The sequence below is a fragment of the Canis lupus genome, chromosome 14, assembly GCF_011100685.1.
Source record: "Canis lupus familiaris isolate Mischka breed German Shepherd chromosome 14, alternate assembly UU_Cfam_GSD_1.0, whole genome shotgun sequence".
In the NCBI taxonomy this organism is placed as follows: domain Eukaryota; kingdom Metazoa; phylum Chordata; class Mammalia; order Carnivora; family Canidae; genus Canis; species Canis lupus.
The window spans coordinates 56,073,986-56,100,704 of NC_049235.1; the positions used below are offsets into that span (position 1 = coordinate 56,073,986).

Below are 26,719 nucleotides of genomic sequence, written 5' to 3' on the forward strand. Positions count from 1 at the left end.
ATAGAACTATGAAAGGATTTTTTAAAAAGATTTATTTATTTATTCATGATAGAGAGAGAGAGAGAGAGAGAGAGAGAGAGACAGGCAGAGGGAGAAGCAGGCTCCATGCTGGGAACCTGACACGGCACTCGATCCTGGGACTCCAGGATCACGCCCTGGGTCAAAGGCAGGCGCTGAACCACTGAGCCACCCAGGGATCCCCTGTTTTGTTTTGTTTTTTAATATATTTATTTTTAGAGAGAGAGATTGTGCACAGGGAGGGACAGTGTGGAGAGGGAGAGGGAGAGAATCCTAAGCAGACTCCATGCTCAGCAAGGAACCCAGTGCAGTGGGGCTTGATCTGACCACCCTGAGATCATGACCTGATCTGAAACCAAGAGTCGGTTGCTCAACAGACTGAACCACCCAGGCACCCTTGAATTTCTTTTTTTTTTTTTTTTCTTTTGGTTTTAAAAGAATAGGAGAGGGACAACTGGTTGGCTCAGTTGGTTAAGCATCTGCCTTTGGCTAAGGTCATAATCTTGGGGTGCTGGAATCAAGCCCTGTGTCAGGCTCTCTGCTCAGGGGGGCATCTGCTTCTCCCTCTCCCTCAATGTTCTTCTTCCCTCACTCTCTCTCAGATAAATAAATAAAATAATTTTTATTTTATTTTATTTTTTTTAAAGATTTATTTTTTTTATTTGTTCATAGAGATACAGAGAGAAAGAGAGAGAGAGAGAGGCAGAGACACAGGCAGAGGGAGAAGCAGGCTCCATGCAGAGAGCCTGACATGGGACTCGATCCAGGGTCTCCAGGATCACACCCTGGGCTGCAGGCGGTACTAAACTGCTGCGCCAGCGGTTCTGCCCTAAATAAAATATTTTTTAAAAAATAAAATAATAGAATAAAGAAAAAGATAGATTTGAAAAATATTTAAAATATATGCTATCATCCAAGTATTAACTGGCCTGACCCTGCTTAGCTTCTGAGATTAGACAAGATCGAGCACTTGAGGGTGGTATGGCCGTACATATACACAATGGAATACTACTCAGCCATCAAAAGAGCAAATAGCAATGATGTGGATAGAACTAGAGGATATTACACTAAGTGAAATAAGTCAATCAGAGAAGGACAATTATGTGATCTCATTCATATGGGGGGATTTAAGAAACAAAACAACAAAACCAGAGGATCATAGAGGAAGAGAGGAAAGAATAAAACAAGATGAAATCAGAGAGGAAGACAAACTGTAAGAGATTCTTAATCATAGGAAACAAACAGGATCGCTGGAGGGGAAGGGGGTAGGGTAACTGAGTGATGGACATTAAGGAGGGCATGTGATATAATGAGCACTGGGTGTTATTTAAGACTGATGAATCACTGACCTCTACCTCTGAAACCAATAATACATTATATGTTAATTATTGGAGTTTAAATAAAAAAAATATGCTCAATGATAATAGACTTTTCAATAGGATAGTAGCAAAGTGGGAAGATAGATTTGTACCAATATGACTGAAAAAGAATATAAATTATAAAATGATTATTTATTTTCATCCCACAAACACTGAGACTTTTATAGATGAATGGCCCAAACAAATAATTAACACAAAGGGAAAAACAATTAATAAGGTGGACATGAAAAAATATTTATCGTAATTCATAATCAAAGATCACACTAAAGTTATAGCACATAGATATTTTATAATTGTTGAGGTCATCTCCCCCTCCCAAGAAAGAGAAGAGAACATCTTATGTAGGCAGACTTTCAGTAAATTTGCACAGCCCTTTTTGGCAAAAAAAAAATTCAAACCATAGGAAAAGTGAAAATGTTTTTCAAACCCTTTGGCTTAGTAATTCCATCTCTAGAAATCTTTCTTGTTTTAAAGGTTTTATTTATTCATGAGAGACACAGAGAGAGAGAGAGGCAGAGACATAGGCAGAGGGAGAAGCAGGCTCCATGCAGGGAGCCCGATGTGGGACTCAATCCCAGGACCCTGGGATCACGACCTAAGCTGAAGGCAGATGCTCAACAACTGAGCCACCTACGTGCTCCCATCTCTAGGAATCCACCCCAAAGAAATATGTGTACATACCATGATTAGACCTTATGGTTTTCCATAAATAGCAGATAGATTGGAAATAACCTCAATATTTATAGAAAAGGAATGGATGTATTATGTATTATGATGTTACATCAACATAATAAAATCTCATCGACTCATTACAATGAAAAGTATAAAGACTGAATACGTGACAAATACGTCTAAGGTGCAATATGTTGAATAGAATCTATAATATGATTTCAAGACAGGATAGTAAGTATGTGTGAAAGCTAAATAGGTAATAATGAAAATAATTCCATTTAAATGATGGTTTATAGGATATTTTAAAACAATTATAGTAATTTTTAAAGTAATATTGCCTTTCCAATAAACAAATAGGAAAAGGAATCTAATTCCTGCCCTTGTGAAGCATCATGAAATTGAAATTCCAGGATATGGAGTCTCAGGTCCTGAGGTGGATGGGTGGTAGGAATTAGACAGATGACCAGGTTTTTGTCCTGTAGTCCCAGTCACACAATTCAGCTCTGAAGACTCCTTCAGTAACAAGAGGAAATAGGGAGGGCAGGTTTCACAAGAATCAGGCTCATTAGCCCAAGCTTTTTTTACTGGCCAAATTGATGATTTATTTGAATTTTACTTTCTACAATTTGTGTATGTGTGTGTGTTGGGGGGGGGGGGGAAGTGAGGGGATAGAAGTTAACCTGTGATACTTTTTTAAAAAAAGATTTTATTTATTTATTTGAGAGAGAGTGAGAATGAGAGAGTGAGAGATTGAGAGAATGAGTGGGGGAAGGGGAGAGGGAGAAGCAGACTCCCTGCAGAGCAGGGATCCTGACACCTGGCTCAGTCCCCGGACCCTGGGATCATGACCTGAGCTGGAGGCAGATGCTTAACCTACTGAACCACCCAGGTGCCCACTTATGATGCTTTTACAAGTTGCTTGGTGCCAATGATTTATGTAATATAATTAGATACCCAAATAACATCTTCTATAAATGATCCTGAATCTCAGATTTACAGTTAAGAAAAAATAGATATAAACACTCTAGTTTCAGAAAACATCAGTCAGTGAGTTTGAATTTTACTTCTATGAAGGTACAGAGGAAGAACAGAAGTTGAGGTAGTACTACAGTAAATGGCAGGTCTGCAGCCATTGCTCTGCCAGAGAAGAAAATAAACAATAGTTACACTAGTTGTCATTTAGAAAATTGGTCTGCAGGACAGAGCTTAAAAATCCAAGCACATTTTCAGACCGTATTCTTAGTTTGTTTTCTATTCAGAAGGTAACCTTGTTTGTCATTGATTTGGTCGTGAGTATAGTCACCTTGGGTTGCCGTAACAAAATGTCATAGACTGCATGGCTTAAACAAGAGAATTTTTTTTTCTCAGTCTGAAGGTTGGAAATTCCAAGTTCAGAGTGCTTCACTTCCACGATGAGTGCTCTCTTCTGGTTTTCAGACCACGTCCTTCTTGCTGTCTCTTCACGTGGCAGAGAGAGAGACAGGGGTGAAAGCTGCAAGATACCTCTTTTTCTAAGGGCACTAATCCCATCAGGAAGCCTCCATTTTTATGACCTCATCTAAACGTGATTACCTCTCCAAAGCCCCATCTTTAAATATTATCACATTGGGGATAAGAGCTTTAACATATGAATTTTAGGGGGACACTATTCAGTCCATAGCAGATGTTAAGTACTCTTGCCTACAAGGACCTGTCTTAGACTTTCTTTAGCCTCTAAGCGGGGAGCTCGTTCTAATGATACATGTGCTGCATGGAGATCAGAATCAGTACTGGTTCATTAAAGGTGGTAGCTTGTTGGGGGTGCCTGGTGGCTCAGTCCGTGAAATGTCTGCCTCCGGCTCAGGTTATGATCCTGGAGTCCCGAGATGAAGCCCTGCATTGGGCTCCCTGCTCAGTTGGGGGGAGCTTCTCCCCCTGCCCGTCCCCCAACCTGTTCTCTCCATCTCTCTCTCTCTCCCAAATAAATAAATAAAATCTTTTAAAAATAGGTGGTAGCTTGTTAATCTTTTGTTCGTTGTGATATGAAATTGAATCACACTTTCATAGTAATCTATGGGATTTTGTCATTGGGTTGTCCTTTTGTTAGAATGCTAATAAGCAACAGTAGCAGTTCAGTTTATGCATTTATTCTCTTTTCCTTTTCTAGAACATTAACATTTAGTGTATGCTAAACTTTCTAGGATATGATAAATTTGTGAGATCTCCTCAAAATCTATAATTGCACTAGCTTATCATAGGTTAATGAAGTAAGTTCAGATTTTTTTTGCAGGGAAAAAGTGAATGTTTTTGTACTCTGTACATCAAACATTGAATAGATGTCAGGACCAGAGACAAAGGAAGAAATGGCATATCCTGAGGTTGGCCAGCACTCCTTATAACCAACCTCCTTTGTTTTTTCTGTGCCAAAATAGTGGGTTAGTTGAGTAACTTCAGTTAGAGAGTTTGGTGCCTTAATCCCCCCACATAGGCAGTCAGGTAGAGTGGAGCACAGAATGGTGGGAACTTTCTTTGAGGGTTTTTTTTTTTTTTTTACATCTTTCAAGAAGAAAAGAAAAAGTTAAGCAATCCCTTGGCTTTGACTTTGTTGAAACTCTAATGAATCTATGTATAATGATATTTCAAAGTACTGATTTTTTTTTAAGCATGCTATGATAGGGACATTGTCCTGAAAATGGAAAAATATCTCAAATAAAAATAAAGAATAACTGGAAGTAGAATCTTAAAGTCTTTGTTTTTGTTCTTGTTTTTGAATTTCACTCCGTGCTCTTTTGAGGTTCTAGACCATTAAATAAGAAAGAAAATGTGGGTGATAAGGTTCTTTTTATAATACGAGTGATGATGTGATGAAAATGATAAAATACAACTCCAATTTGTTTTTCTTACGTTAAGCCTCGGACAAAGATAAAAAGTTTTCACAATGATAAAGCTTGTATTTCCGTTCATTGTGTTTTTCATTAAATTGAGAGGCAAGAAGATTTTTATTTTTGCATTTGTATAGTTACATCTGCTCCTTTCTTGGTTTCTTTCTGTATAGGAGCATAGTTTACTAAACACTAATTCAGAAAAAAAGCCATTATCCTTCGGTGTCTCCTTTACCCATGAGACATAATTTTATGCCAGTGTATGCCAGTTATAGCGACTTCTAATAGGTATTATTTATAATAATCTATATCACTGTCTGTCTGTAAGATTTGAAGTACACTCATTTTCAGAACACGAAATCCCTATTCAGGGAAAGAATTCGATTTCTTCATATTTACTTAATAATTAATATAGCTATGACAATATACTGTGGCATTTATTTAAAGATGTTTTTTGGTTGGCTACCTTGGCTTTTTAATGTGGTCTGTTACTAAACTGTAAAATAAAATTTATCTGGTTCTGTTGAAGATAAAAATTTATGGGATGATGTAAATGGGAAAGTTCTTTATTTTAGTTTATTTTTTTATTATCTGGTTCAACATACTGGTAAATAAACACATACACGTTTGCTTTTCCTAATTAACACTTTCTTAGGACATTTTTAAGAAGAAACGTGATGTAATTATCATAAAAAGCCAGCAAAAACATTAATGGAGTATCAAGGTAATTAAAAAACTACTTTCCTATAGGCTTCTGTCAGGGGCTTGCAGGAGAGTCTCCGAAGAATGCGCTTTTCCTCACAGCTACTTAATTAACTGGAGAAAAGTCCCAAGTGCCCCCTTAATACAAATATGCTTCACCAAAGGTGGTGGCTGGGCCGTGAGCAGGGGTGTCTCCGCCGGGGGCGCGCCCGGGCCTGGGTTTTTCAGGGGCGCCTCGTTGAGGATTCACGGAGCCGGCTCCGGGCCGGGCCACTCGCCCGTGCCGCCTGCTCCTGCGGGCGTGGGGGGCACCCGGGGCGCCCGCGGGGTTTCGGGGCGCCGGCCGGGGCGCAGGAGCGCGGGGTCTCGGTCTTGAAGGCCGTCTTTGTCTCAGGGGGCCCCGCAGGCGGCTCTGCCCTCAGGTCGTGACCCTCAGCTGCCTGAGCCTTCCCGGCGCGTGCCCTTGCCTCAGGGCGGCCTCCTCTAACCTGTTGGCCGAAGCCTCCTGATTTCTTTTGTAAATATTTTATTTCTGAGAGACACACACAGGGAGGGACAGTGGGGAGCGGTGGGACACCCACCCCGTTCCAGATCACTCGCTCCATTGCTGTACTTGTACGTCACCCGCTGTATTTATGTAGGCCTTGCAGTGTGGGGGTGCGAGTTTCCTGGCTTTTTTTTTTTTTTTTAATATTTTATATATTTATTCCTAAGAGACACAGAGAGAGGCAGAGACCCAGGCAGAGGGCGAAGCAGGCCCCCTGCGCGCAGCCCGAGGCGGGCCTCGATCCCGGGCCCCGGGGTCATGCCCTGGGCCGAAGGCGTTGCTCAGCCGCTGGGCCCGGCCGCCCGAAGCCGGAGCCGAAGCCGCCTTGGTTTGTTCGCAGCCTCCCTGGCTCCTGGCGCTTCGGGTTTGCTGTTCGCTCGGGGCCCGCGCCGCCGCCCTGCTGGCAGATGAGGCGGCGAGTGTGGGTCCAGCCCAGGCCGCCTCCTCGAGGCCCCGAGGCCTAGGGCCTAGGGCCCGGGGCCCAGTCTGTGGAGTTTTATATTCCCAGGCCCGGCGCGGCGCGGGCCCTCAGCACCTGGACCCACTGACCCCTCGTGATGACCTGTCCTCACAGGAGCGTTCGGGAGATGCAGTTGACATACGTAAAATCCGCCCTTTCAAAGGGCGCAATTCAGTGGTTCTTCGTATTTCCAGAGTGGTGCAAGCTTCACCACTGTCTAATTTTAGAATGTTTGCATCACTCCTAAGAGAAAGCCTGCGCCCATTAACAGTCACTTCTCATTTCCCCCTTCCCCGTTCCCTGGAAACCACTAATCTACTTTCTGTCTCTGTGGATTTTCTTATTCTGGAAATTTCATGTAAATAGAATCACACGACATATGGCCTTTTGTGACTGGCTTTTTTTTTTCACTTAGCATAATCTTTTCAAGGTCCACCCATGTGATGGCATGTGGCAGCGCTCCATTTTTTTCCCCCTATGATTCTCTTATACGGCTGGAAATACTGCGTATCATTTATCCATTCATCACTTGATGGGGGATTTGAGTTGTGTCTACTCTTTGGCTTTAGGAACCACAGTGCTGTGGACGTTTGTGTACAGGCGTTCGTGAACATGTATGTTTTCAGTTCTCACGGGTGTAGACGTAGGAGTGGAATTGCTGGGCCTGCGGTCACTCTAACAGTTTGAAGAACTGACAAGCTGTTTTCCAGAGTGGCACAGTGACTCAGACCTGTCAAAGAAGCCCAGAGCTGGAGAGTAGTGAAAGGAGTAAAAACAAACTTTATTCAGAGCGGTAATGGAAGGAGACCTCACTGTACAAGTGAGCTCAATCCTGAACCCAACAAGGAAAAGGGGGGATTTATAGCCAAGGAGCAGGGCAGGGGTAAGGGGCGGAATCAGTGGTCGGAAAATCACTGGGAGGGCAGGGTTCTCTTTGCTGAACTGATGTAAGAGAATTCTTGCTGAAGGCAGGCCAGGGTGAAATTACTTGGGGGATGGTGGATCTGATCAGATATCAAGGCTCAGGGACTCTGGCTAAACCTCCTTAACAGGATTCTTGCTAAAATTGGGCAATGCAAAGGCGGACACGAAAGTCCAAAAGTGAAGGCTTCGTGGGGAAGAGGATTCAGAGGAACCTGATTAAAATCTGGTCAAAGAGAGACTTGTCAGACCCTGAACAGATAATTCATGTTTTATCCCTCTAGTGTTTTTCCTCCACTGTATCACTAAGGAGGCTTCCAATAAAGTCTCTTAAATTCTACACAGTGACATTTCATTCAGGATCCAACAGATTTTTATTGACATGGTGTTGGCTGAGCTGGGATATGAGCGTATGAGTATTTTTTTTTTAACTGATAAAGCTGCTCAAATTTTTTATTCCATGTTTACACATTAGTATCTTTGTTGTGTTTTTAGATCTATATGGGAAGATTTGGCAAGTATGATGGTTTAGGCCTGTTTGGACATCTCACTTATGCTGGAAAGAGTGAAAGAGTGATAGCTGTACACACATCATCTATTATTGCAGGGTTCACGGTTTAGGACACTGGTCTCTTTTAAGTAAATTACTGTTCCCACCATAAATGCACATTTTAAGCATAAGGAATGTCTTTTCTTTCTTCCTTTTCCCTGTTTTACTATTCTTTCCTTTTATAAAAAAGCATTTTCTTCCTATGCCTCAGGGTGGGTAGTGGCTCTGATTCAGTACCAAGTCATTTTTTATTACTGTTATTATTTTATCCCACTCAATGCAACATGGTTGGAGTAGGTTGTTTATAAATTAACGAGCAGTTGCTAAGAATGGTTTTGACGTTCTCCTAAACTGTTTCATCCTGTGTTTTCCTGCTTTACCATCACTCATCTACAACGTGTCCCATATCTTCAATTAATGCAAATTCAGATTTCTTCTGAGACGTTAGCAGTGCTCCTGAAAATAACCATTGGCTGTCTTGGGCCGTTGGGAGTCCAGAGTTGTCACTCAATTAGAAAAATGAAGGCCTCCTCTGAGTGAGTAAAGCAGAGCTTCCTAACCTTCACCAAGGTTAACTGGAGCCTTTTCTGTGCGGTACGTAGCTGGTCTGTGCCAGCTCCCATTGTGATGATTATAATTGCTTGGGTTACATTAATATTCATGGCACATGCCTCGCACCTTATGTGGTGCTCATTCTCTGTGTCTTTGACTAATGTACCATTTTGCCTTTCACTTTGGCATGGGGAACCATGATTTTAGAGGATGTGAAGCAGAGAGCAGCTGAGGGAAGAATGAATACCCAGAACCCAGTGCCAGGATTAACATACTGATGTAGATATTCAGAGAAGGGATCTTTTGAGTCAGGTTAAAGGAAATGCCAAGTGGAGCTGAAGCCGACCTTGCCCTGGCACGTGATGTTAATCAAGGAGGTGCTTGGCTTCACTGTGCTACATTTTGTTCTCGGGTTGCCAGCTGCCTCGAGCCAGCTGCTTAGGCATAGCTAAAATAAAGGCAGGAAAATTTTCACTATATATTTCACATTTGAGAATCTGCCGGTGATTTCTAAAGCTTAGATTGTTGGCAGTGGCATATGAATGAAAGCTAATATCTTCAAGATCTGGAAGAAAAATAGCTTATCCTTCTTGCCTCTGCAGAATTATTTTTTAAAGGCTGCTCTTTGGAAAATTTTTAGGAGAAAGGGGGAAAACATGTTTCATTTTTACTCTTGTGTAATGTGATTACATATAACTGAATTTTAGTAAGTATATTGCTAAGATGAATGGGCAGTGTGGCTAGGCAAAGTTTCGTGGATTTAGAATCACAGGAAGAAGTAGCTACTGGAATTGAAATGCCATCCCACAGTGGACCTTCCAAGTAGAAACTTGATGTGTACCAGCTTCCCCATTTCATCCTAAACTTGGTGTCTGGCAACAGACAGTACCACTCCTTTTTGTGTTCTTTTGGTTGATTATTATTATTGGAAGGCTTCCCAACTTGTTCCTTCTCTGGAGCCTTTGGATGCTTATTGAGAAACACCGGCCTAGAAGAGCATCAGAATTGGCGTGAACCCCCCTGGTGCATGTGAAAGTAGTTTGGTTCATGGGTTTTCAGGGTGCCCCTCCCGAACTGGGTCCTACAGTAGATTTTAGGCTCTCCCCCTCAGTGCATGTTTTTTTGTCAGGTGCTCTAGAGACAGATACTGGAATGGAGGCCCTAGGCAGATGGGGCCACAGGCCAAAGCTCACTGTAAAACAGAGTCCCCTTGAAGTCCTGTTAGGTTAATTTTGCAGCCTGCCTGTTAGTATATGCAGATTATTTTAGTATCAAAATATGTAATTGTCATTTAATCATCAAAATTGATGCTCCAGGAATGTATGGCATTTTTAAATCGGCGCTTCCCCATGTTACAGGTGGCCCAGTTTGGAGAATTGTGGCCTCAGTGTGACTTTGGGAAAATTTTTACCCAATACTTAGTCCTTTATTTGAAACGGACCTGGTACATAGCAGATATTTTCAGAGCCTGTGGTGGTAGAATTTGGGTAATTATTAACCTATTTCACCTGTCTATTCATACTGTTATGAAAAGAGGTCATACCAAAAGTCCAGAAGTCTGAGTTCTAGATTTGGCTCACTATTAACTTGTGACCTTGGGTAGGCCCATTTTCTCATCAATAAAATGAGGGGGTGAACTATCAGAGATAAGGCAGTATTTTCCAAAGTATATTTTGTGGATAATTACTTTCTAAAGATATTTTAAGGGTGGTTGCCAGGGGCCGGGAGGAGGGGGGCAATGGGGAGTTGTGGTTTAATGGGCTTGGAGTTCCGGTTTCGCAAGATGAAAAGTTCTGGTGATTGGTTGCACAACAGCGTGAACATACTTCATGCTATTGAACTATACACTTAAAAATGGTTAAGATGATACATTTTTGTTTGTATTTTACCGCAATTGAAAAAGTATTCTAAGAGCTCCACCCTTAAATAAACATAAATAATTGTAGTAAATTCCCTTTTTGGAGAGTTACCGTGCATCCAGAAGCTTCTGAGACATCTTGGACTGAAAACCAATCTACTTAACTTCCACCCAGTGTTTCTCGAATTGTTCTCCCCCAAGTAAACTAACATCTCTTAGCAGCCTGTGAAACTTGGATTTGGAAGAGTCCCCTTTGGGAAGTGGTGATCTGAGGTCTTTCCCAGCTCAGACATGTTACCGTTCTTCGAAGACATCATATGATAATCTGGGCTATTTCAAAGTAGGGCCGAGGTAGCACAATTGAAAACGTTTAATTCGGGGTTTCCCAACCTTTTCCACATCGTGGCAGGCGTAGAAAGTAAGAAAATTCGAATGACACAGCAGAGTAAACATAAGGTGGCTCAGAGCTGGGAGTTAACCCAATTGGCACACCAGTTGGATAAAGATCTAGTAATCAGACCTGTAAAAAGTTACGCTGAGCATGAAATGTCTTGTTCTTCAGATGTCATGTTCAGCCTGTGGAAGAGGCAGTAGAGACAAAATATACTAAATTGTGTTCCAGTTGCTTTTTCCTTGGCAACAAGTTTCCACTGTAGGTAAACTAGACACTCACCTGGCCTTTAGACCTAACTGGAAATCTCCAGTGGTGTGTGAGAGTGAGGGTAGCAGGTTTCTAGCAGGATAATACAGTTAATTTAATACACGTAAGTGAGTAATTCAACAGCCTCTTATTTTTAAAGTGAGAGCATATGTACTAATGTCATAAGCAGAATAATTTTCATTAACGGGAGACATTTTTTTCAACCTCACATTTCCTAGAGGAATAATTATCTGGAGCAGTGATATGGATTGGATATGGGGAAGAAAATCATATTTATATTAGTGCATTCTTAAATATGGTATAGCTCAGTGGGTGAAAGCAACCCTTCACATGAAGACCTCTTAACTAAAGTCATCCTTAGGCTTCACCCTTGACCCTCTTCCCCTCAGTTGCCATTATTCTAGCTTCTGAATGACTTACTTAAAAATTATAGACTGAAGGAAAAAACCAAGAGAACAGGTTAGATTTATAATCAACCCTCATCATTGTTCATTTTATGTTTCTATTCAGCTCACCTAGAAACAAAGATTGGTCAGGATCTACTTAGTAATAGATGTTTGATTTCAGGTCTTCTCTAGATTATCTTTTGCATTCATCGCCATTTTTCCCCTTAGAACAACTCTTATTTTTGTCTTTAACCACTCTTTACCATTTTTTCTAAGAATCCTGTTGGAGAAAGTTTTAAGTTTTAAAACTAAACATAAAATTACATCTTTGCTTACTGGCAGGGATCTACTGAGAAATCCCATTGACAATCCCTTCTGGACTTTGGAGGCAGGAGTTTAATTACTACCTATTGATCGTGTTTGAATTTGCACTTCTTGGGACCCAGGCAGGCAGAGCTAATTCCTTCTAGCAGAGCAAGGTAGGTGCACAAGAGCCAGAATTGGGAAAGAGATGCAGCCAATGCAATTGGTCCAGCTTCAGGGGTGGATGAAGGAAATGAAGTGTGTCACGTAGAGTCCGGAGTCCAAAGATGTGCTCAGGCAGTAAGGCAAGTGGGAGGCTGTTGCAGAAGGGAGCTTGAGACAAAGAAAGGGGGAGCACAGCAACTAAAGATTGTAGGCTTAGGATTCTCAGAAGTCCAGGCGGGTTGTGCCGGCACCCACCAGGGAGCACTGAAGCTGGCCTTCAGTCTTTGAAGAACAGGACCGAAAATGGAAGGGAAATTAGCAGGTTACTGGAACGAGACCTGGGGGGAAAAACAGAAGAAACTCAGTCATAAACAGTGGGAGAAATCAGTAGACTGTTTAACCATATTGCTAGGCCTCCACACAGTCTCCTGCTGCGTAGCATTTTAAATGAATGATGTAGGTCTGGATGTTCTGAAATAGAAAACCATCCAAGATCTTAAGTGAAAGTGAAAATTGTAGTATATTATATAACATGTCTTTTTTGGGGGGGCAAGAAGGGGAATGTCCTATCTGAGTGATAGGAACCTGGGGAAGTGAGTGAAGGAGAACTCTGTTCAGATGAATGATACAGACACCTTAGGCATCTTTGTGGAGACAGATGTGCTTGCCCTTGGTTTTTCCTTTTTCCTGTCTCCGTGAGAATGTCCATGATTATTGAATAATAACTGCCTAGAGCCACCGAAGGTCACTGGAACTCCGTAAGAGAGGCAGCAGGTCATGGAGGGCAGCGTGTGAGTGGTTAGGGCACACACCCCAGGTGCAGGCTGCCTGGGCGTAAATCTTGCTTCTACCCCAACTACTTGTTTGACTTTGAGTAAGTCACGTCACTTCTCGGCACCTGTTCTACCATCTGCAAAATGGGGACAATGGTACTTACTTTACTCAGTAGTTACGAGGATTAAATGAGCCGTTTGTAAAATGCACAGGACAGTGTCTGGCCCCTAATAAGTTCAATACAAATGTCCATTACGCAGGTAAGACACATTTTTTGTTGGCTTCTCAAGATCAGTCAGGAACTAACCTCAGACTTTTCTATTTCATGAAATGTCTTTCTCTTAGGGCAGTTATTTAAGAAAGTACTCAAGCACTGTGGAAAAAATAGAATTCTTGTTAGATCATTGGATTGGATTTTTTTTTAATGTTAATCCTTCTGAAATTAAGAGAAAAAAAATCACACTAGTTAAACTGGCTGTTTCACACATTTGCCCTCTAATGGTGTAGTATGTAGATATTATTACATGATTTCTTATATACAGTTAATCTAGTATCTAGTTTAGATGGCTGGTCTTGTTTTCCCTCATGGATAATGCTTTGGCAGTTAAGAAAAGTAAACCACACGAAAACTGCTTCTGGCCTCCTGCCTTTCCTGTATTACCTGATAGAAGATAATACAGTTTATACATTGCCAGCGGCCAGGCGCGATGAGTACATGGGAAAGAAAAGTCATTACGTACCCTGAGACTTCAAATAATGAAGTAAAGTAATAGGCTTTTGTTTTAATAAGGCTTTGAGAAATTAAACTGCCTAGATCTTTGTAATGCCATCGGGTAAGCTTAAACCAGCCCTAGATAATAAATAAATAAATAATAGTGTTCTAGTTAGAATCCCTGCAAAATTTGGAAATTCGGCTTTTCTTACGTCAGTAAGCTATCCTTAGTGACATGCTTTTTGCCAGTAAGTAGTGATGCTTTGGTGAATAATGCTCTTTTTGTACTTGTACTCTCTTTGAGTACAGATATACAATTTCATGGAGTGATTTCAAATTAATTAGTACCGCAGCAGAACTATGAGATGATATCACAATTTGGGTTATTGGGTGAATTTAATAATTCTAAGTACAGTCAGTTCATTCTCTCTAGCTTAATTCCAAGAAACTTGAACACTTTAAAAAAAATGATACTAGTGATATGCTCATGTGGTGAAAGTAATTCTTACCCCTTCCTGAGAATTTTCAGGAAAAATAAAAATGAAAATAATTACTGTAAAATACATGGCAAATCTGTTCAAATATATTCTATTCAAAAAATTACACTGACTAGATCCTTCATGTTGCTTAAGTATGTAAGAACTCATAGTTTAAAAGTTGATAATTTAAAAAATTTTTGAGTATACATTGTAATGCCCATCGAATTCATCATGGTGAGAATTTTTACCTTGCCCCATTGGCAGAAATTCTAGGAGCTCATTATTAGTGAGGTGAGTCCTTTGCGATATGAATTGCAAACTTTGTATTTTTAGCTTAAATGCTATGCTGGATTTGTTATTAGAGATTTGTCATTTGCTTAGAGTTTAAAAGGACCTCAGAGTCCAAATCCTTCAATTTATCAATGAGAAAAATTAGCTCAGAGAGACATTATGCTTTTGACTCAAGAGACAGCAAATCTGATCCCTAGATCTTTTCTAGAAAGGAAAAAGTATTCCATTTAGCTGGAAGAAATTGAGAGACAGAGGGAAGAACTTTAGTTGCAGTATGTTTATGTAATGGTTTTATACAACACTGACATAGAATCCAAAGCATAGTTTGTAGCTTCTTAATGTGGAGAAGATACAACGTGGCATTTCACTAATTTAACAGTAGAGCAGAAAAAATAAGAATTTCAAGAACTATAATTGTTCTTTTTACAATCTTAGTCTTAGGAGCATTGCTGATTAGATGTATTAATTAATCTAGCCATCTGGTGACACCAATTAATTACACTTATTGGGTTATTATATAAACATTGTGAATCCAAGTTATCATGTTACTTTCATTCTTTCTAATGGAGTTATTATGCTCTTATCAACTTCTTATCATGCAGTAACTTGTATTATTTAAACCACACTGCTTAAAGCCCTTGATGAAGCACTGACGTTCATGCCCATCTGGAAATAGCCGAATGCCAAGAAGGATGCTCTGCGTCAGGGTCATCTACTGTTATAAAGCATGAAAAAGAATGTAACAACAAAGAGTCATGGTTGTATGGATGCCTTTATGGGTGATGAAGTTTGAATTAGCATATGCAGAGCATTTTAAGACAATTAATGTCCACTCTGTTAGTTAATTGGTTGGGGTGAATTCTTTCTAGTGTTTCATTTGCCTTATAATTAGCTGTAGCTCAGCAATTAAATCATGTCACCAGCCCACTGTGATACTGAAGGATGGTGATAGTGCTTGGGTGGGTGGCACAGCTCCATACAGACTGTGCATATTAAATAAGTGTTGCTGGCTTCTTAAATGGCTCTCCTTCTTGGCTTGGGAACATTCTTTTAAGTTCTTGAATAATCTGTGTGTTATCTGTATACAATTGTAAATGCACTGAAACAGTAATTCCATATAAGATTTTGACCAGCAAGACTGTAGCACTGTAAATGTCAAAAATCGTCCTTTTGTACCATCTTTCTGAAAACTGGAATTCAGATACATATAAACATATATACATTTTCCTGTTTATTTCTCTTGGAAATCTTCTTAAGAAAGGTCGGAGAGTTTTGTTGCTATCGTTGTTGCTATTAATCTGTCAACATATCCTTGAGGATCCCATTTAAACCAAAATAAATGGAAATATTCTTTTAAAATTTCTCCTAAATTGATGCTTTAAAGAATGTCTCATTCATTGAAGTAAAAAAACAAGATGTATTGGTTATTTTTAAATCTATGTGTACATTGATTGGTTACCAGAATAATACACATGTAAAAGATTTCAGACTATAGAGAATAAAAAAAGTATAAGGTGAAAGTTCCATGTAATCCCACCTCCGAGGATGACTATTTTGTAGTTTCTAATTTTATGCCATGCATTGAAAATTTTTGCTCCCCCCACCTTGCCCCTGATTAAAAAACAGCAGTGCATATAGTAGAAAATTTCAAGTCTCCAGGGAAGGGAAAAAAACAAAAAAAAACAAAAACAACCCACATGTAATTCTACCAATCAGAGGTGAGCACTATTGGGATGCTTGTCTTGTAACCTCCTTGTGTTTTTCTGTGCTTAGAAACTGTACCTACATCGATAGCAAATGTATCATCTGTGAATTTTTAAATTAAAAGTTTTATGTTCTGTCTTTTTAAAAAATTTTATTTATTTATTTGAGAGAGAGAGAGAGAGAGAGCAAGTATAAGCTGGAGGTTGGGCAGAGGGAGAGGGACAAGCAGACTCCTCGCTGAGCAGGGAACCTGACACCGAGGGATCCCAGGGAACATGACACTGAGATCATGACCTGAGCCAAAGTCAGGCACTTAACTGACTGAGCCACCCACACAGCCTATATTCTGTTTTTTATACTAAAAGATGGTGATCATTTTTTATGTCATTTATAATGTGATCTTTAATGGCTGCATACTATTCTTTCATAATGGCCATATAGTATTTAACCATTTTTCTTGTTTTATATTTACTGTTTTTTCTGCTTTTAAAATAATATACTTATAAATATATTTTGCTGAATATCTTGAGTTCCTGGATGTGTAGTGATTAAAAAAAAAAGCTACAGAAATGTGCTCAGTTCACATGTACAAAACTTCTAGGATGGACAAGTGGATGAACAAGATTTCATCATAGTTTTAGGATGATGTTAGCAACTAAATTAGTAAATTCCAAGTTTAAGGTTATTAATTTATGTAGATAATCAATCTTCTAGGTTTAAACATTCTGGATTTAGGTTATTCAGATCTTTTAGTTGGATGTATGTGTCACCACATTTGTGCAAGGGAAGCCTTGAAAGGTGTGTTTTTTTTTTAAAGATTTTATTTATTTATTCATGAGAGACACACAGAGAGAGAGAGAGAGGCAGAGACACAGGCAGAGGGAGAAGCAGGCTCCATGCAGGGAGCCTGACGTGGGACTTGATCCTGGGTCTCCAGGATCACACCCTGGGCTGAAGGTGGCGCTAAACCGCTGAGCCACCTGGGCTGCCCAAAAGGTGTGTTTTTAATATATTCTTGTTTATGTCCCTGAGTTTTATGTCCATTGAATGCTTGGAGCTGTGTATATCACACCAATACCTGTAGTGAAAAAGGGTCAAACACAGGATTTAGGGGATTCTCAGTAACATGTATGACAGACTTTCTTGGGTATGGTAACTTTAGGATGCTTTCAGTTTCTTTCTTGTTTTAGCAGAGTTTACTCTAGGAGGAGAAAATATATTATTTATTTTGTTTCAAAATAAAAAATACTTGTAACTTGAAAATGTAAAAGGATACTATCTCAAGTGTTGATTAAAGCAATAATTATATGATTAGTAGAACCACAGTTTTGTGATACAGTAACTGTAATAGCTGTTGCATAAGGAGCTAATATGATTTGGTGTCCAATACTGCCCTAGGACTCTCTTGCCCCTCTAAGTAATTCTCACGGAGGCCAGGATAATGGTATATGTATGGCAGGTCTGAATACTTTGGTTTTAGACATTTGACAGTGCTGCCTCTTTCTCTGTAAACTATCTGGCCCTGATATTGTCTTGACTCACGGTGAGGTAAATGAACGACATAGAGAATAAAATAGAATATAGCACAGAATGCATCAGAATGTGCAGACATCATCCTTCATTGCTAATAATAGCCTTAAGGGCGAGTTAGTTCTTTAACATGAGGTTTGTGTGGTAACGAATGGCTCAGTAATCAGCCACCGTCCTCCCTTACCCTCCACTCAGGAGGAAGTCATTGCTGGGCCTGCATGCCCTAGACTGAGACTGTGGTTTGGGGCAGCCCCTTGCTCTCAGACCCCAGAGGGCTTCCTGAGCCCAGCCATAGGGCCTGGCTTTGGAGCAAGCACCAGATTGCTGTTTCAGAAAAGTCAGTGAGCATTGGAAACCTCAAAAAGCCAATCTGAAACTTCGACATTTCTTCTCTTAGTTTTGTCTCCCCAAATGTAGGGTCAGTTACCCAAAAGAAAGGTATGTTCCCGAGGGGAAAGAGCCCGGGCTTTGGAATTGGGCAGAGCTGTGTTCAAATTAAGGCTCAGCCCTTAATAGCTGTATGTCCTTGAGTGAGTCATTCAACCTCAGGAAGCCTTGATTTCATCCATATTACATGAGGATAATTTAACTTTGCAGGGCTGTGGTGGGAATCAAATGATTAAAAATATACATTAAGCACCCAGTACAGTGCCTGACACATAGTAGCCCTCAGTGGATGGTCAGTAACTGTTAGCCTTTCCTTCCACCGTATTTGTTGAACTGAAACAAGTATTTACAAGTATGGCCTGATAAGACTTTTTTTTTTTTTTTTGGCCCTATAACAATGACTTTGGACATTTTACAGATAACGATCTAAATGCTATTGAAGGTAGTATTTTTGCAAATCACTTACTGTACTTGCTTACTGAGTAGCCACGTTAAGTATTTCTTTATGCTCTAGTCTCTACATCTTTGGCTATAGCGTTATTTTATCTTAGCGAATTATTCCGAAGAGAAGCTTAGCACTTTGCGTGTTACCATTAGCAGTGCTGTGTGTGCTAGTTTTTCTTCTTTTTTTTTTTTTTTCCTCTTGGCAGCTCTGGGTTGAGAGTGGTGGTGGTATTTTTTGAAAATTTTTCTGTATTTTTTAGAATGTTGGGGAAAAACAACCTTGAACATCAATCCACATTTTTTCTTTTAAAATGGGTTTGTTTTTATAGTAACATGATGATTGGCCTTTCAATGGTAATACCGTTTATAATACAGCTAGTTAGGGCTGCCTTCTGACTTTGTGGCACAGGATTTCTTGGTATGAGGTTGACTGACTCAGATCAGACCCAGGACTGTGGCCTCATTAACCTTGGGTTTTAACCAACTACTGATCCCCATGGAGGTAGCCTGCCTGGGCTCTAGGATCTGTGCATTAGACAGTTGCTAATTAAAAACATCTTTTCTTTTTTCGTCTTTCTTTCTTTCTTTCTTTCTTTCTTTCTTTCTTTCTTTCTTTCTTTCTTTCTTTCTATGAATGGGTCATTCACAGTGAGGCTTGAGAAAGTCTCAACAGATTTAAAAGGGAGAGAAACTTTTAGGGATTGGGAGCGTTTGTATTAGGGATGACAAAGGGGTTCTGGAATTTAAATGCGTCTTTTAAATACATTTTAAGAAAAACTGGCTTACTGAGTTTTGAAAATACCAGTGCTCCAGTTTCCATTTACTGTCACCTATAGACCTTATTTAGAGCTAGGTGCATTTGTGATTTACCACTTATAATTTGCTATCAGCCCTGGACCTGGGGAGATAATTTTAGGTGCCCGTTGGAATAGTAACCAGGCATTTGATGCAAATGCAAAGCCAAATCTAGTTACTGGAATTGAAAATAATGTAGCCAGCCTTTGAACAACCAGGCAGTTGGAACAGCTGAATTCTTAAAATATTAGTCTGTCTAGTGGCTTCCCCTGTGGCTTCTTATCTCTGTTGGTTAGGCATCTCATTCAGAGAGAGAGAGAGAGAGAAAGAGAGAGCGCCTTAACAGAGCTTCCAGAAGACTTGCCCTAGCTTTTCACTCAGAAGAGAAGTAAATTAGTCATTGTAGTGTTAGAGAATATGATGAAAATAAAAACCTAACTTAAAATCAGATTTCAATTTTACTACCCCATGGAATGCAGTTGCTTCTTTGGCCTAAAATATTGTCTTCCTTTGAAGCAAACTCTTCAGCTATAAATTATCAGGTTTCAAAACAAAGCAAGTAAACTATTAGAAAGTCCAAAAATCAGAATCAATAGAATAGAAAGTTTATTTTTCTTTTGCCATTTAATCTCAACTGATCAAACAGGAACATACATATGTGTAACTGTCAGGTTCAGACTTAGGTCACTTAAAGTGCTTTAACTCTAATTATTCTTTTAAGATTCATTTAAAAAGAAGAATCTCAGAGAAAGTAAACACATTTCCAATGATTAATCATATGTCTTTATAAGTTTGGTATAAAAACGAGCCAGGATTAGATTTCTCAAGGTGGATCTTGTTGCAGTGGAATAAATTTAAATTTTATTCCTAATTCACTTGCTGGTTCATATGGTGCTATTTATATTTTCTTTTAACTTAAGTCCCACTTAATGATAAATTCTCTTCTTCTCTTTCCTGCCAGACTTCCTGTAGATGTAGCCTATGCTTGTTGCCATAATTCCTTACCACTTATTTTCTGGAATCACTTGCAGTTTGACTTTGGCCCCACTTTGCCAATGTTCTCCAGACTCTCATCCTTTATGTCACATTGGTTTTTCCCCCCCCCCCAAGATTTTATTTATTTATCCATGAGAGACACAGGCAGAGGGAGAAGCAGGCTCCATGCAGGAAGCCTGATGCGGGACTCGATCCCAGGTCACACTCTGGGCCGAAGGCAGACACTCAGCCACTGAGCGCCCCAGACGCCCCGTATGTCACATTGTTAAGAGCCACGTAGTGTCGCATTTACCTCTGCAAATCTGATATGCTCAGCCTCTCACCCTGGTGGTATTACAGGAGCTCCCCTCTAAGGCAACTCACCATTTCGCCGTAACTAGATATATGTCTTACATTGCTTTTCAGGGAGTATCTTCTCACTGTGTGCAAAGCCTGATTTTCTCGCCCTGGCGTTTGAGCCAGCATCTCCCACTGCCACTCCTCGTCCTGCCAGTAGGACGCCAACCCAGTCCTTTTGTGCAGGTGCTAGCGTCTGTGTGTCATCTGGACCTTTGCTTCACTTCTCTCTAGGCTAATGATAAAAGCTTATCCTTCTTCCAAAGCCCAGAGGGAAGGACATCTCATTTATTAAGCTTTTCTGACCCGAAGTAATATTTTCTTCCTCTAGATTTTGTCTCTAACCCTCTTCTGATAAGTTTTGCATCGTGTCCTGTGTGGGCATCTTCTTTTCCCTTCTCAAGGGGAGCATCAGTCTCATCGCATCATTTTATTTCCAACTCCAGTATCTGGTTCAGTGTCTTGTATTTTTTATAAGTGAAGTACCTTTCGGACAGGTTAGGGGACCAGTCGATGTTCATAAACGCGGAGCGTTTGCCGAGTGGGGTTTAGGAACAGAGGGGGCTGCACCTGCGTGGAGCGCGCCGTGCGCTGGCTGCGGGGCGCGGTGGCAGCGAGCGCTCCTCCGTTCCAGGCTAGAAATGCCTGGGCCTGCACAGCCGTGTCCGTTCGAGCCTCTGTCTCCGGCAGCGTAACCGTGAGGGAGGTTTTCGCCCCTCAGAGACAGGTACCTTTATTCTTCCTGATGGTAAATAGTTTATGAGAAACAGAAAGATTCATAAGATGATCTTCGACCCGGGGCCCCTGGGTGGCTCAGCTGGTTAAGCGTCTACCTTTGGCTCAGGTCACAATCCCAGGCTCTTGGGACTGAGCCCCACATCAGGGTCCCCACTCGGCGGGGAGCCTGCTTCTCCCTCTCCTTCTGCCTGCCACTCACCCTGCTTGTGCTCACTCTCTCTCTGTCAAATAAATAAATAAAATCTTTTTTTTTTTTTTAAAGGGTCTTCCACCCTAAATTCAAAAGTATTTTAAAGGGCTAAAATGGTAAGACTTCTACAATCCATTCTCCTGTTCTCAGCCAGGGCAGAGTTCCGCATTATTATCCTGTCTGTAAGTAAAAGTGAACAGATCATCCGAGATCTTGCTCCACCGCCCTTGAGGGCTGGCTACTGAAGTTTGTATGTGACCAGGCTTTAGGCATTCCTTCATGGTTTGATGGAAGCAAGGGACAAGCAGCCATGAAGACTGACTGCTCTGATACAGTTTCCCAGGTCACAGCTGAGAAGGGAAAGAAGGAATGTGCTCGGCTCAACTCCTCAGTAGAGCCAGATGCCCAGCAAAGCAGAAATAGAACCCCTGTAAGGTCGCCAGGGCGACCTCAAGGGTAGAGAGGAGAACAGACAGCATGATTTATGAGGATTTCTTGCTGTTGGGATGGGTCTAAAATTATATCTCCATGTCTTTTCCTCACCAGGATAAATTCCCCAGGATTTATCAAGGGAATTGTGGTGCGTAAAAGCTTGAGATGCTCTCAGGAGACTGGGGTGAAGGGCAAGGAGAGGAGAAGCAAAAGCAACAGATGAGAAAACGTGCTTATGGTGTGCTTGTAATCTTCTCTTGAACCGATGCTGTGCCCAGATGTAAAACTGATTTTTTTTTTTGGAGGGGGGGGAGCATGCAAATGTTGTATATTTAAAGTGTGCCTAGAAAAAAAAAGAAAGTCTTTTTACTGGGGTATAAAATAGAGATGCTTGATTTCCATATTGCAAAAAATTACTCTGAGCTTCTACTTTAACACTAGTTGGTTTACAAAAGACAATTACAGATCTGCGCGTGGAATGACATGTCATGGCAACAGAGGTTGAAGTTGCATTTCATTTATGAGCAGTGCAAAAGGCAGCTCTGGGGCAGATAGAATTGGCGTGTCTTAACAGCCTTTGTGGACAAACTGTCGTCAGCCACAGATACCAGGTATCCACACTGATTCTCACTTTCGTGAATCACGCACGATTGCATCTGTTTTATATTGCTGTGTGACAAATTACCACACATTTATTATCTTACGGTTTCCATGGGTCTAAGCTGGGATTTTTGCTCTGGGTGTTACCAGGCCATAATCAAGGTGTCGACAAGGCTGTGATCTTACCTGCAAGCTCTACTTCCGAGTTGACTCAGTCTATTGGCAGAAATCATTGTTGTCGAGCTGAGGCCTTCAGTTTCTTCCTTGCTGCCATCCTCAGCCCCTAGAGGCTGCTTCCAGTCCATTGTTGCATAGGCCTCTCGCATGGTCACTCTCTTCATTTCACTAGCACCGAGGATCTCCAGCACGTCTGCTACTGGGAGGATATCTTACGTATATGTTTGCTGGAAGCAAATCCCATGTCCCACATTCAGGGGGAGGGAGTTACGTAAAGACATGAGCCACCAGGAGGTAGGGATCTTTATGGGTCACTTTAGAGTTTATCCATCACAGTGTCATTGTGAGAAAAAGGGCAGGTTCTTTCATTTTAAAAAGCTGTACCATCTGGAAATCTGTTCAAAATTAGCATATGTGTAACTTAGAATATTAAAGCTTATGGTTTTCATTCTTTTGTCCTTTGGTAAATGAGGAAGAGAAGTGAGGTTGTAACGCTATTTAGTGGAATCTGACAGGAGGGAAGAGAGAGGTTAGCTGGGTTGAAAGAACAGTAAAATGAAAGAAGGGAATATTCCCTGTTCTCACACAGAAAAATGCGAGTGATGGATTAAACTATTCCTGTGTGTTCCCTGACCCACTTTGGAGGTCTGAGAAAACAGTTTGAGAGACGATTCCTGCGAGACTAGCATGTGCCTTCATGCGCTTTATGTAGACGTGGGACTCTGCGTACTTTCTGTGATTAAATCGGAAATGTTGCTTTGCATGAAATGGACGATTTTCCAGTCCATCTTGATTATCACTTGTATACCTTGGAAGGTATCATGGCCTTAATTATTTGTTCTTTGTATTTAAAACATTGGTAAACCATCATACTTTTTAGGTTCTAGTTTAGGCTTTAATACAGCATATGTTCTAGGCCACATGGGGACTTGAAGACAACTAAGGAACGGGATTGCAGGTTTCCACGTGGCCTGTGGCTGAGTTCATTGATCCCACAGCAGGGCAGGGTTAGGGGGTCCACTAATTTCTTTGCCTTCTAAAATGGCCTCTTTCAGACTCACCCTCCAGTTTTTTACCACCTCTAGCAAGTAGAATTCAGTTAAAGGGACCCTTCTAATGCCTGGCACTTCATTTATCTTGTAGGGCATCCATGTTCAGCATAGGGCAAATCACGGTGCAGGTGATTTACTTCTTGGGCTGTGGCCTGTACCCCAGTGGCTGGCACAAGAAGCAGGTGCTGCTGCTACGACTACATTGATATTAGTGCAGTCAGCTGAGCTGCTTCTGCTTCCTACAGCGGGACCAGCGTGAGATGTCACTTCACAAAAGGAAGGGTAACGTAAACGTAAATAACAATGATAAACACGTATTACTTGCGGAGGTTTACCGTGTTAGGCAGTTTATCCGCACTAGTGCATTTAGTCCTCACAGCAACCCTGCAGCAAGAGAGATGTTATTCTGGTAAATTTTGTGGACAGTGAAACAGCCTCGGAAGTACAGATTTGGGCCTGTGTTGAGATAAATGTTACTTTCTTTACGAAGAAAAGTACGCAAACCAGAGTCCCCTATTCCTTAGGTGATTTTTTGTTTGTTTTTTTGTTTTTTGTTTTTTTGTTTTGTTTTAGTTGGGCCACATTGCGCATCTACTCATTGCATGCAGTTGTTCGTGAGAAGAGCTCCATAGGTCATTTGGGAGGCCAAACAGCAGAGGACACCCTTAAGTTTAGAAATCCAGTTTGGACCCAAATTGGCGGACTTCTCATCCGAGAATAGCCACTTGCTGCTAGTCAGTCCGTATCCCATGTATTGGTATTGGTATGCCAGGCACTTTAGGAAGCAGCCTCCCATACTTCGTACTGATCCCCCACCGGTGCCTCCACATGGCCGGGCAACTCCGCGGCACTCGTCCTGCCTTCCCCGTCCCTTGTCCCCTGCCTGGGCTCACACGGGCGGGCCCCGCAGCTGCAGCGCCCTGTGGAATGCTCGACAGCTCTACCTCTCACGGGCCCTGTGCCCTCCAGCTGCAGGCAACATCTGGCTAACTCCTGATTCATCCTACGAGTCTCAGACAGGAGGCTTATTCTTGGCAGAAACTTCTCCTGATGCCCTAATCCCTTTGGGCTACCCTGCGCTTTTATAATTCTCTGCGATATTTGCTTAGCCATTTCCTTGGCTCTGTCACCCGTTGGGCTGTGAGCCCGGTGGGGGCAGGAACAGTGCTTCCCAGCATCCGGCCCAGGCTAGGTACCAGGAATCGGTGCCGACGTGTGGAGAGGATGCACGTGTCCTCTGGGCCTCGGGGCAGCAGCCCCTGGGAGAGGGTGGGCCTTTCCCGGGACCTCCCCACCACCGCCGGCTTCGCAGTTGCAGACCGAGGCTCCTAACCCAGGTATCTTTCCCAGGAAAATGCTTTTTACCCAAAGTCTCTTCAGTTCTTTTTCACCGAAATAAACTAAATAGCCTGAATAAACTTTGTTTTGTTTTTAAGATTTTGTTTATTCATGAGAGACACAGAGAGAGGCAGAGACACAGGCAGAGGGAGAAGCAGGCTCCCTGTGGGGAGCCCAACGCAGGACTCGATCCCAGGACCCCGGGGTCACGCCCTGAGCCCAAGGCAGACGCTCAGCCGCTGAGCCACCCCAGCGTCCCATGAACTTATTTCTTTAACTTTTCTTTCTAGGGACTTTATTTCTAACATTTTCAATGGTTGATGATGGTTATTTTATGACTTTCTGAAGTTTTCCTGTTTCACATGCCGTATTTTAGACAGGCTTTAAGAGGGACACAGGACAGATTCTGGGGTGTTGTAGACCTTTTCACACTACTTACTCAGCTGCCTTAGTCTTTTCGTTCCAGGGCTTCTCTGTGTGAGGTAGGATGTGTCTGAGGAGACGAACACAGGGTTTTGTGTTCCCTCTGGTTTGCAGGGGTCTCTTCCAGGCGTGTGGTTTGGGAGTCGCTTGTGCTCTAAGGACTGTGAGGGGAGGCACGTATGTGCTGGGAGACGGGGCTGTGGCCGCCCGGGGCCTTCCACGCGTCCTCAGTCAGCTCTGCTCACAGGACATAGGACCGATCCTTCACTTCCCCAGCGGACTCCTCAGCTCCTCTCTTCTCTGATCCGGGAGCTCATTTCATGCTCGTTAAAAAGAGAAAGTTTTGCCTTTTTTTTTTTTTTTTTTAATGAAGTCAGCCCTCCCCGAGAGCGGGCGCCCTCGGGTGGTGCAGCTGCCCTCCGTGTCCCCAGCCTCCGACCCAGCGTCTTCGCAGGCCGCGCTGCAGCCCTTCCCGCGGGCTCGTCGGTCAGGTGGGAGGACGGAACCGGTAACGTGGAGCGTCACCAGAAGGGCCCCGATGCGGTCCGGGGGCCGCCCCGAGCACCTACTGCAGGGGCTGGGAGCGGCCCCGGGGGTGTCCTGCCGCGGCACACGCAAGGCCTTTGCTTTGTCACTTTCTGTCTCTGGGCTGAAATAGGACGTTACTGAGATTTTATGAATCTGTTCTTCACAAGGCTAGATTAGTCTTTGTCTGTTTGTTCTTGAATCTGTTTTGCCAGCCCCAGCAGGTAGGGAGGAAACGGTGACGTGTCTGGAGATTTCCAGAAAAGCCAGTTTACCTTTCAAAGCGTATCCCCCGCCGTTTTCAGCTGCAGATCTTAGGTACTGTATCAGGCAGGCCCTCCTATGTTTCGACAGGTAATTGCTAGTAGCCCTCATCGCTGGTGAAGGAACACCTAGGCAAGGTATTCCTTGCTTCAAGGTATTCAGTGTGGTCTACAGGGTTCAGCCCTCCTAATTTAGGGAGGGAGTCTCCAACCAGAGCGCCGCCCTGCCTTTCCCCCCTGGGGCTGCTGGGGCTGCACCCACCCAAGATAACATCGTAGGGAACTTGTCTTTAAAGATCTGAGGTAAATATAAGTACAGTGTTAAAAACATCCAGTCTTTTAGTCTGATTTATCTAGAGTTCTTCTCCTTTTGTAATGAAGGGCTTTCCATGTGCTGCTTTGTTCCTTCATGCTTGGTAGCAATATCTTAGGCAGCCTAGGATCCCCTGAGCCTGAACTTTGGGGCAGGACTGCTGGCGTTGCCCACCTCTCTCTGAA

The 26,719-nt window shown here is 42.1% G+C and overlaps 1 protein-coding gene across 10 annotated transcripts in view; it reads left to right on the forward strand.

Annotated features, from left to right (window-relative positions):
* The window catches only part of ST7 (suppression of tumorigenicity 7), a 241,802-nt gene that overhangs the window by 91,575 nt on the left and 123,508 nt on the right, over positions 1-26,719 (forward strand). The window contains exon 1 of one of the 10 annotated variants that reach the window (XM_038557464.1): positions 11,917-12,046. The exons of the other annotated variants lie outside the window; for them this stretch is intronic. The gene's annotated coding sequence lies outside the window, so the exon portion shown is untranslated. Of the gene's footprint in view, positions 1-11,916; positions 12,047-26,719 lie in introns of those variants that run through there. 10 annotated transcript variants of the gene reach the window in all.